This window comes from Myotis davidii, unplaced genomic scaffold, assembly GCF_000327345.1.
Source record: "Myotis davidii unplaced genomic scaffold, ASM32734v1 scaffold379, whole genome shotgun sequence".
Lineage (NCBI taxonomy): Eukaryota > Metazoa > Chordata > Mammalia > Chiroptera > Vespertilionidae > Myotis > Myotis davidii.
In genome coordinates, this window is record NW_006290553.1 from 97,314 (window position 1) to 109,122 (window position 11,809).

Below are 11,809 nucleotides of genomic sequence, written 5' to 3' on the forward strand. Positions count from 1 at the left end.
CCTGGAGTTAGGAATTTATTGCCATACACAAAGATGCTATAAATATATAAGACGAGGATTTCTCTTCTATGCCTTGTTCAAATGGTGTTTGATTAAATTTACTTTTGCTCAGCAGGCTCGAAATAACTAAACACTTTGATTCGGTAAAATATTCAGGCAGAGGATTGTTTGGTATAGGGAAATAAGCCCGCATCATGCAGGTTGTGTATGCTGTGAGAATAGGGACATAATAGAAGTGTGAAACTGTCAACAGAATGTATGAATGCTCATTGGAGCAGAAGCCACTGAGGTGACAATTAATGGTGAACAAACTGTGTGTTTAACTGGAAAAGGAGCATACAGTTTACTATTAACAAGATAGAAGCTATGCTTCCCTATTAAACTAAAGAATATTGTCAAATATGGAGTTCCTTTGAAGTTTTCACTCCAGTGTTATTAATGGTCAATGCACCTGCCTGCTCTATTTATTAGGGACCATGTGCTTAGACATAATGTGTGAGAGAGCAAAAGTGGCTGGCTCTGTCTACTTCCCTAAAAAACTCACAGTATAGGTGAGGTCAGCCATTATAGAGCATAGACCTGTAAAAGAATAACAGCCCTCAGTTGTTTGGTGGGGCCCTGGTCTATGCTAGGCATTGCAAGATATATTTTTGCTTTCATGATCTAGTTTCATCATTACCTCAACACTGCAAAGTAGCAATTATTACTCTCATTTTTAAAATGGGAAACTGAAGCTCAGGGCAATTAAATAATTTGTTTATGATAAAATAACTTCTTAGTATTTCATTGAGGATTTAAATCTGAACCCAAGCTATCTTTTTACTAAATTGAGCTGCTCTTTTAAAGAATAGTGTCATAAAGTTTAAAATCCAAATTGATCCGACACTAGAACAAGCACACAAAGACTATCAGAAATGCCTTTTTAAAGAGCTGCATTTGAGAAAAAAGATCAATGAAGGAGCAGTGTGTTGATTAGGGCCAACATTACAATATTGATAAGTAATATGGAGAGCAGACACTCTCAAATTTGCTTTTACCTTCTCTTTCAAAATAGAATTATCTTCAGCTCATAGGAGTATAAAACAAGATTGGTTACAGGCAGGAGGATTCAAATCTATTGGGGTGAAAATATTATGAAGCAGCACCTAATGGGTCTAAATGAGCTCAGGTTTCCTACTAGAAGAAACATGCCTTTGAAGACTGAGACAACCTCAGACAGATCAATGCTCCTGTTGAATTTTTTTCATAGCATCCTGTAAAACAGTGTATGTTATGATTTGTAAGTATATATTTATTTCTGTGGTTAAGTCAGTGATTACTTTTCCATCCCAGGTATGACACTAGGAACACAGCTCTATGTTGTGCTCTTTGTGGTGTTTCCCTTATGGCTGATAAAATGCCTGGGACATAGCTGGGCCTCAACACACCTTCAATGAACCAAGGAATTTACTAACTGCAGGTGACTTCTGAGGAGTCGGTAGGAACTGACACAGATAATGACACTGCTTTTGAAAAGGATGTTGATGACAAATGGATACCTTTGATAAGTCACAAACTGGTAGTTGTAGGATAAATAATACTGGCAAGAACGTATTGACTGGTCCAGAAGAAGTTATGGAATCCGAATACTTTTAGGGGACATATATTTTATAGTTTATCATAGTTTTTTCTTCCCTCTTCTGTGTTCCCCAGTTTTATTCCCTGGCTAATTTTTGGAAGCATTGTTATTTAGAGTCCAACAGATCATTGACATTGACCCTATGCAAAATTCTAGAATACATCATTGCAAAGATAGGTGGTTTTTTAAATATTGGAGAGAAAAGAGTGATGTCTAAGACATACAAATTTCTAATTTCCAATTAACTCCTTTTTTAAAAAACAGTATTTAACAGTAACATGAAGTAAATTGGGGTATTGGAAAGTTAAAGGATTGTGACAGTGGTTTCAAATCGAATTTTCTAGCATCTTTTCAAATAACATGCTTGTATGGCCATTTTTTTTCATTTATTAATCTTAGTTGGTATTTTCAGACTTTCTGTTCTGGTAGTTGAGGATCTAGTACTCATAACAGAATCAGGATAACATTTATGATCTAAAATATTAAGTGATTTGGGTAATGGGTTTCTTTTTTTTATTATTGTTTTATTGCTTAAAGTATTACAAAGGGTATTACATATGTGTCCTTCCCTCCGCTCCCTGCCCTTGACAATCCTCTGGCCTCCCCTACCCCCCCCCCTAATGTCTTATGTCCAGGTAATGGGTTTCTTAAAACAGTGTGAGGATAGAAGTTACCCTGCCACAAAAAAAAATGTTGTTAAAAATAAAACAGAACAAAATAAATCTCCTACATAACATATGGACATGTTTAAAAGTTCCTTTACACTTTCACGATGATGTTTACCCCTACTCAGTTTTTACCATTCAATCTGTTTAAGAATGGTTATAGCATCTGAGGTTCCAAAGTAAAAGGATGTATAGTTCTTCATCTTTTGCCACACTCATTAAAAAATAGAACACAGCGGATAAGATATTAATGAGTGATCAGTGCATTTATGGTTTTATTTCTACCTTAGGATGAATTTGATGGTGTTTTTGTTGGTTTGTGCAAAGACTTTGATTGACAGGAACTGGTCTATGTGATCTTGAGAAAATCATGTCTCTCAGCCTTTTCCTCCTGGAGAAAAAAAGGAGTTAATAAATCATTGCTTACTTCTGGGTTGTTGTGAGGATTATGAGGTTATATATAATATCTACCCTACCCTGAATCCTTACTATATGCCAGCATTGTGCTAAACTCATCAGCCTTTTTATGTCTAACACACAATCAAATATTAGTTGTGTAGTTTGCTGCCCCTCGTGTTCCAGGCAAAGTCAAATCTGTAAAACAAAAATTCTTCTAATTTTTAAAGAGCTAATTTTGCTAATTTTCAAGGAGCTCATTTTTTTGTTGACACTATTACAGATGACTTCGTTTCCCTCCTTTCCTTTGCCCACCTTCATTCAGCCCCCACCCCTGCTCTCTCTGGCCAGACAGGGCATATATATTCTTTGGCTAATCCCTTCACCTTCTTTCATCCATTTCCCCCTCCCCCTTCCTATCCCCTCTATTTCATGCCTCTGGTTCTATTTTGTTCATTAGATTTCACATATAAGCGAAATCATATGGTACTTGTCTTTGCCTGGCTTGTTTCATTTACCGTAATAATCTGCAGGTCCCTCCATGCTGTTGCAAAAGGAGCTCATTTCCTAAGAGTGAACCCAGCTTATTGAATCTTTCTTCATCTGATACCACCTATGTATGAAAGATCGACAATTTCTTCTTTAGTTTCCTTGTCAGAGATCACTTACACTAATCATTTGTGAGTTCAGGATATGGTACTGATGGTTTTGTAGTGTCATGAGAAAGAGTTATATAATGTGTGGCACAAAATTTCATCTTTTTCATGTCTACTTCATATTATGTCTTTCTCCTGCCCTTTTCTTTTTACTTTCTTTCTTCTTAATCTTCCCGGGAACTTCACATTGGTTGTTTTCTGTTACGCAAAACTAGTGATCCTTTTTTAAAGTTTTGTTGTCTGATATCCAGGCTCTTGAGATCCCATTTTCTGCATCATCATTTTCCAAGGTAGTTTTCTTTTTAAAAAACAATCCTACAGCCAAACCGGTTTGGCTCAGTGGATAGAGTGTTGGCCTGCGGACTGAAGGGTCCCGGGTTCGATTCCGGTCAAGGGCATGTACCTTGGTTGTGGGCGCATCCCTAGTGGGGGGCATGCAGGAGGCAGCTGATTGATGTTTCTCTCTCATCGATGTTTCTAACTCTCTATCCCTCTCCCTTCCTCTCTGTAAAAAACCAATAAAATATATTTTAAAACAAACAAATAAACAAACAAACAAAAAATACTACCTTTATCAATGTATTACATTCACATGGTTAAAAATCAATAGAACCTAAAGGTGTATTTTGAATAAAATATTGGTTTTTGTCCCATTCCTCCTCATTTTCAAGTTCTGTTCTCCTGATACTTATCAAGTTCAGCTCTTTTACAGTTTTCTTTTATAATTGTCAACATCTTTATAAATATTTACATTTGTATTGCTTTTTCTTAATTTATCAATCTCAGTGGTTTTAGATTTCCTGCTTTGCTAGTTCAGGACCTATCAGTCAATACAACCCCTTCCACACATTATATAATTCTTAACACATAATATACACATGTTCCCTCATACTATTCTCTCAATATAGTTTAGCACATTTATAATGAATTCAATACTCCATTTTCATGTTATTGAATAATTAAATATTATTTACTGCTGAGCCTAGTAGTATATTATGTTTCTTCCTTTCCAGATTTACTCTATTACTTTACTGAATTTATTATTCTGTTTGTATTTCTCTATTTTCCATTTCCCCCAAAGGCTTTAATAAATCTGTCAAACATTTACTAATATTTTTGCATATGTTAAAATATGAGATAACAAATAAATTTATTAAAATCTTTTTCCCACTTGGAAGCCTCCTTCCCATCCCGCCATCACCCTTCTTCAGGCCCAGCTGGTTATACTCAAGGTCTCCTGAACAAATGTTAGACTTGGTTAGTGTTTGATCTTTATGTGGGATGCTACATAGTCTTCTTTCTTGGTTTACTCTTTTATTTTGCTGTTCGTCATTTCTAAGAAAGGGTGCACGATAGTTTATTTGAATCCTTATGTTTCCAAATGCCTATTCTCAAATTAGATTGATAATTTGACTACAATAGTATACATTTGTCATTTGATTAGAATAGTGGCCATTGAGAGTATCTCTCAAATAATTTCCCTATATTTTTATGATTCCCACCTTACGAATTATGTCTTTTCAAGGTATAGCAACTTCATTTGCAGGGATGGTGCTGTTACTATTAAACAAATCAGTACAGATTTCCAAAATAGGAGTTTATTATTTTTCTAGTGAAGGTTCAGGGGCATGTGATTTTCAAGGGCAGTAGTGCCCTTAGTGCTGGAGCCAGGAGTAGTTACAGTAATTTCCAGTGCAAGGTTGGTGGAGGTTAAAATAAAAAAGTTTCCTCATCAGAGTGGTTCTGGACCTTGGCACTGGAAACCTGATCTTGAGCTGTTTTCTCTATCCCTTCCAAGGATTCAGTGAATTATCCACTATCTTTTAGAAATGTATTTTTCTTGGCCAACAGTGCGTATTCTCCTATTTGCAACTAAGATTGATAGAGTTAATATGGAGATCTAGACTAAGAATAATTTTGGTTTTCTCAGAGGGAAGGTAGGAGAGGGTGGGGGTAAGGGGGAGAAATCAACCAAAGGGCTTGCATGTATGCATATAAGGATAACCAAGGGACACAGACACCAGGGGGTTGAGGGCATGAGTGTGTGTGTGTGTGGAGGGGGGAGCAATGTTTGGATAAGACACATATGTAAAACCTCAATCAATAAAGAAAGGAAAAAAAAACTTGAGAGGTTTGGCTTCTCTGTCATTGAGGATCTAGTATTGCTGATATCATGTGATACCTATCCTATATAATAAAAGTGTAGTATGCAAATTTCCCCCTCAACTGGGAGTTCTACTGGGAGTTTGACCAGGGGACAGGGCCAGCCATGGCCAGCTGGAGAAAGGGAGGGAGGCCATAGTTGGCAGCAGCAGTGGGAGGAGGCCCCAGCCAGCAGTGGTGGCAGGCAGCTGTGGGAACGGAGGGAATACCTTGCCGGCACCCAGCAGCCACTAGGGACATTACCAGTGCATGAATTGCATACACTGGGCCTCTAGTCCTATATAATTAAAGGGTAATATGCAAATTGACCCTAATGGCAGAATAACTGGGAATGACTGGTCGCTATGACACACACTGACCACCAGGGGGCAGACACTCAATGCAGGAGCTGCCCTCTGGTGATCAGTGTGCTCCCACAGAGGGAGCTCCACTCAGCCACAAGCCGGGCTGATAACTTTGAGTGCAGCAGTGGTAGCGGAAGCCTCTCACACTTCCTCAGCAATGTTAAGGTTGTCTGACTGCAGCTTAGCCTTGCTCCCAGGCTGCTAGAGGGATGTCTGACTGCCAGCTTAGGCCTAATCCCCTGGGGAGAAGGCCTAAGCAGGCAGGTGGACATCCTCCAAGGGGATCAAGACTGAGATAGGGCACAGGCTGGGCTGAGGGCCCCATCCTCCCCTGAGTGCATGAATTTTCATGCACCGGGCCTCTAGTTATTTTATGAGGGCCTTGTCTACACTAATAAAAGACAAAGATGCTAGTTGACCATATCTTCGCTACACCCAATCAATGCCCACCAGCCAATAAGAGCGACTATATGCAAATTAACCCAACCATGAGGGCGGCCAGCAGCCACTGAGCTGGAGCAAGCAAAAGGCTTGGTTGCCCTGGCAATGGAGGAAGCCACCTGCCCGGGCCGGCTGTGGCCTCTGCAAAAGGCAACAAAGTTTCAATTATAGAAATCCCAGATACCTGCTTTCAGCCAGCCTACACTGGGAGCTTGAGTGGCTGGGGGATGTGGCAAGCCTGCAAACAGCCATCAGCCCCTCACCCAGGTTGACCAGGAACCCCAGCGGGGACCCCCACCCTGAAGAGGCTATGGTCAGCCTGCAGGCAGCCATTAGCCCCTCACCCCAGGCTGGCCAGGAACCCCAGTGGGGACCCCCACCCTGAAGGGGCTGTGGCCAGAATGCAAACAGCAATCAGCCCCTCACTCAGGCTGGCCACACTCTCATGGGGTGGGGGACCTCTCTAGGGGGCTTGGCCAGCCTGCAAACAGCCATCAGCCACTCACCCAGGCTGGCCAGGCACCCCAGCAGGACCTCCCTCCCTGAAGGGGGTGTGGCCAGCCTGAAAACCTCCCTCAGCCCCTCACCCACGCTGGCCAAGCACCCTAGCAGGGACCCCCACCCTGAAGGGGGTGTGGCCAGTCTGAACACAGCCCTCAGCCCTTCACCCAAGCTGGCCAGGCACCCCAGCGAGACCCCTACCCTGACCCAGGACACCCTTCAGGGCAAACCAGACGGCCCCCACCCATGCACAGCCCTATATCCTATATCATAAAAGGGTAATATGCAAATTGACCCTAACAGCAGAGTGACTGGGAATCACTGGTCACTATGACACACTCTGACCACCAGGGAAGCAGACGCATAATGCAAAAACTGCCCCCTGGTGGTCAGTGTGCTCCCAAAGGGGAGCTCTGCTCAACCACAAGCCAGGCTGACAACTGCCAGTACAGCAGTGGTGGTGGGAGTCTCTCCCCCCTCCATAGCAGTGCTAAGGATGTCCAACTGCAGCTAGGCCTGCTCCCCAATGGCAAGTGGACATCCCCTGAGGGCTCCTGGGCTGCCACAGGGATGTCTGACTGCCAGCTTAGGCCCAATCCCCCGGGGAGCGGGCCTAAGCCAGCAGGTGGTCATTCTCCGAGGCATCTCAGACTGTGAGAGGGCACAGGCCGGGCTGAAGGACCTTCCTGAGTGCACAAATTTTTGTTCACCAGGCCTCTAGTTTGTATATAAGCTTTCAGAATCTTCCTTTAACTTTTGATGACATTTCTAGTGATTTTTCTTATTTATTGTTCTGTGCATTCTTGGGGACTCTCTTTCTGGAAGATTACTTATTTCAGTTCAGGGAAACCTAATATTTCTTTCAGAGTTTCTATATTCAAGTTTTCTGAAACTCTTATTAGATGTTGGACAGAAGGATGCAATGCTCTCACTTTGTTGTTGTCATGTTTTTCTATATTCTATCTTGTTTTATATTTTAGTCTATTTTCTTGGGTTTCTCAACTTCAACTTCCATCCTGCTTTTGATTTAAAAAATCAGTTATATCTTTAATTTTTAGGAGCTCTTCTATTTTAAACTCTGGAACTGTTCCTTTTTGATTGCATCAGTTTCTCATTTTATAGACAGAATAAAATCTCTTTGAACATCTTATGTATTTCAAAGATTTTCTTCTTCATCATCTTGTATTATTTTTGTTTGTTTGTTTCTGTTTGTTTTGATCTTTTACTTTGGAGATTTTTCTCAAGTGTTTGGTAAACATTGGCTTTCCATTTATATTTAAAAATTTGTCATTAGACTTTTGATCAGAACTGTTTACCCTAAACAAAAACCCTCTAGTTTTCGCCTGATGTTCTGAGAGTCCTGTAGTTCAGTATATGGATTTATAAAAAAATTCCTTGCTCATCAGTGCCATGAATCACCCACTTCTCCATGTGTCTGTTGTTTCCTATTAGGAGCCTTACTGGCTCTATTTTTCCAGAAGAAAAATTATATCCCATCCCTCACACAGCTTAGGTTCAGAATAAGTTGCCTGACTGCACCAGGTAGAAAAGGGAACCTGGAGGGAAAGCCTTCATGTCTCCACTTACTACAAGTATAGATCTTTAAACGTTTCTCTGAGTTCACCCCAACTCTTCCATGTTTTAGTAAAGGTGATTGATTTCAAAGCCTGAGCTTCCAGGTGTTTTGTTAGATGAATTGGCTAGCTTCTTTTTTGGTTCCCTTTGACACTGATGTAGGCTTTAACTTCCTGTATTCTGTCTGATAAGTCAGTCACCACTTCTCCATCTCTTTTTCATCTTTCAAATATTTGTTGAAATGATTTCTTTCACTCTTCCACCACCTTTTTAAATCCAGCTCCATAAAAACCTTTGCCACTGCTGCCACCACTGGAGCTGCTGTGACTCAGACTGTATCCAGCACCCCACTGACAGCCCTGCCACCATGGAGGACATGAGCCAACACAGCAATTTTGAGAACTTACAGAGGAATCCAAGGTCAATGTGAGCAGGAATCATCAGGATGACAGTAAAATGTTTATTGGAGACTTGAGCTGGGCTACAAGCAAGAAAGATCTGACTGAATATTTGTCTCGATTTGGGGAAGTTATAGATGCACAATTGAAATAGGCCCAATCACCAGATCAAAAGGATTTGGTTGGATTTGTGCTTTTCAAAGATGCTTCTAGGATTGATAAGGTTTCAGAACTTAAAGGACACTAACTGGATGGCAAATTGCTAGACCCCAAAAGGGCCAAAGCTTTAAAAGAAAAAGAACATCCCCCCTCAAAAAATGTGGGGTTTTTTTCTGGGTGAATTGAGCCCAGATACTTCTGAAGAACAAGTTAAATAATATTTTGGAGCCTTTGGAGCAATTGAAAATATTGAACTTCCCATGAGTACAAAAACAAATGAAAGAAGATATTTTTCTTCTTTCACATACACAAATGAAGAGCCAGTAAAGAAATTGTTAGAAAGCACTTATCAAATTGGTTCTGGGAAGTGAGAGATCAATGTTGCCCATTCAAAAGAAGTATATAGATAGCAAGAGCAACAACAAAAAGGAGCAGAGGTAAGAGGTACTGCAACTGGTGGATGAAGTAGTACTAGGGGTCATGGCCTAGGTCAGAGCCAAAACTGAAAGTAAAGACTTAATAGCTATTATTATTAAGGATATGGAATATAATAGTGTCACTGGTGTTTATCAAAACTTAAGTGGCTATGATGACTATGATTTTACTGGGTATAACTATGTGAACTATGGATATGGACAGGGATATCAATAGTGTCACTGGTGTTTATCAAAACTTAAGAAGTGGCTATGATGACTATGATTTTACTGGGTGTAACTATGTGAACTATGGATATGGACAGGGATATGCAGACTACAGTGACCAATACAGCATTTACTGCAAGGCATCTTGGGGGGGAGGGGTGGCAATCACCAAAACAATTATCAGCCATCTTAAAGTAGGACATGGGAGAAAACAGGAGAAGACTGCTAAACTAACCAATCTTGCAGCACAACACTGAACATTGGTTTTCTATGAACCTAAGATGATTATTTTGTAAAAGATTTTCTAGTGTGGAAGACACAACTGTGTTCAATTATATATAGCCACCAATTAGTTTTCTGTTTTATTTTTCTTTCAATGTTTCTTTTCCTCCTCTATCATTATCTATGTTATGGGTTAATAAAATGCTAATTTCTCAACTGTCATTCTAGTGTAATTTCAGAAACATTAAAGGTAAAAATAATGTGGCAACTCTATATGTAAATCAAATAATCTCAATTTTCTTCAAGTGATGACAAACTTTTCAATGAAGACTTCTGGTGTCAACTATTAAAATAATGAAATAATAAACTCATCATTATGAATGAGGTATAGTGTCTCTTTGACACTTAATAGAATGAGATTTAGAGGGTTTAATTAACTTGTCCAGAATATTGTCCACTTAAGTGGTAGAGACATATTCAAATCCAGACCAGCCTGATTCTGAAGGCCACACTGTTACTATTAAACATGACTTAGCACATCAAATAACTGACACATAAGTTTCTCAGTGATGACAATTATTGGCAATATGAGCCCACAAATATAGTATTCAGTGTTTTAGATGTTATTTCTAGAGTAAGTGCAGTAATAGGGTCATCCTTATATACAGCATCTAGAATAATTTAGAATTGACAGTAACAGGTAATATAATTAACATTGTAAACAATTATTTTGGTATGTAGAATAATATCCCTACTCACAAAGATGTTCACATCCTAATCCCTAAAAACTGAGTGTGTTAGTTTTCATAGCAAGATGAAATTGAATTTGCCAATCAGCTGATCTTGAGAAATCTGAATGAACCAAATGTAATCACATGGGTCTTTATAAGTGGATGAGGAAGAGAGAAGAGAAAGGATCAGATGTATGTCAGCTTGAGAAGGACTTATCTTAATGATGTTGGCTTTGAAAATGAAGAAATGGGGCCATGAGCCAAAGAATGAGGGTAGTCTCTGGAAGCTGGAAAAGGCAAGCACACTGTTTCTCCTATAGAATCTCCAGAAGAAATGCAGTCCTAACAACACTCTGAGTTTAGCCAAATGAGACTAATTTCAGATTTCTGATCACCAGAACTATAAGATAATAATGCTTTTTTTAAAAGACACTAAATTTATGGTAATGTGTTTACAACAGCTTCATCTAATCTGATATTAATTCCTTTTAGTGTATTCTTCATTTCAAATAGTATATTCTTCATTTTTGATTTGTTGTTTTTGTGTTTGCTATGTTCTTTTTTATGTTTACACAAAGAGATCTTTATTTAATTTCTCACTGGGTTCATCTATTCTTCACCTAAGTTCATTGAGCATTCTTATAATTATTGGTTTGAACCCTGTATCTGATAGATTGCTTGCCTCCATTTCGTTTAGTTGTTTTCTGGAGATTTTTCCTGTTCTTTCATTTGGGACATGTTTCTTTGTCTTCCCATTTTGGCTGCCTCACTGTGTTTGTTTCTATATATTAGATAGGTCTGCTATGTTTCCCAGCCTTGACAGGGTGGTCTTATGTAATTGGTTTCCTATGGGGCCCAGCAGTGCAGTCTTTCCAGTCACCTGAGCTAGGTGTCTAGCTCAGGTGTCTCCCTTGTGAGGGTATATGAGCCCTCCTGATGCAGTTGAGCCTTGATTGCTCCTGGCTTGCCAGTGGATAAAATTGACCCGCAGGCAGGCTGACTTTGAGCATTGGCCACAACTATGGTGTATAAACTACCTCATGGAGTGGGATTTTCCCAGTGGGGTCTGGTGCTTGCTTAGACTTCCCTTTGTGTGTGCTGCTTGTGGAGCAAATTGGATGGTGCTCTAATATGATCTGAAATTGACTACCCAGTGTATTGGTGCTGGGGCCTCTTGGGAGAGAATCCAGGTGCAGTTCAATGTCAGATGTAGCTTATGACCAGCTCAGGGCTACCTGTGTGGTGGCCCACTCAAAATGTGGAGCCAGCAGAAGCACTCGGGTACTCAGGGATAGCCTG

General features: G+C 40.0%; 1 pseudogene; it reads left to right on the forward strand.

Moving 5' to 3' along the window:
* Positions 1–8,631: 8,631 nt before the first annotated feature.
* Positions 8,632–9,750, forward strand: LOC102771819 (annotated as a pseudogene).
* The last annotated feature ends 2,059 nt before the right edge of the window (positions 9,751–11,809 follow it).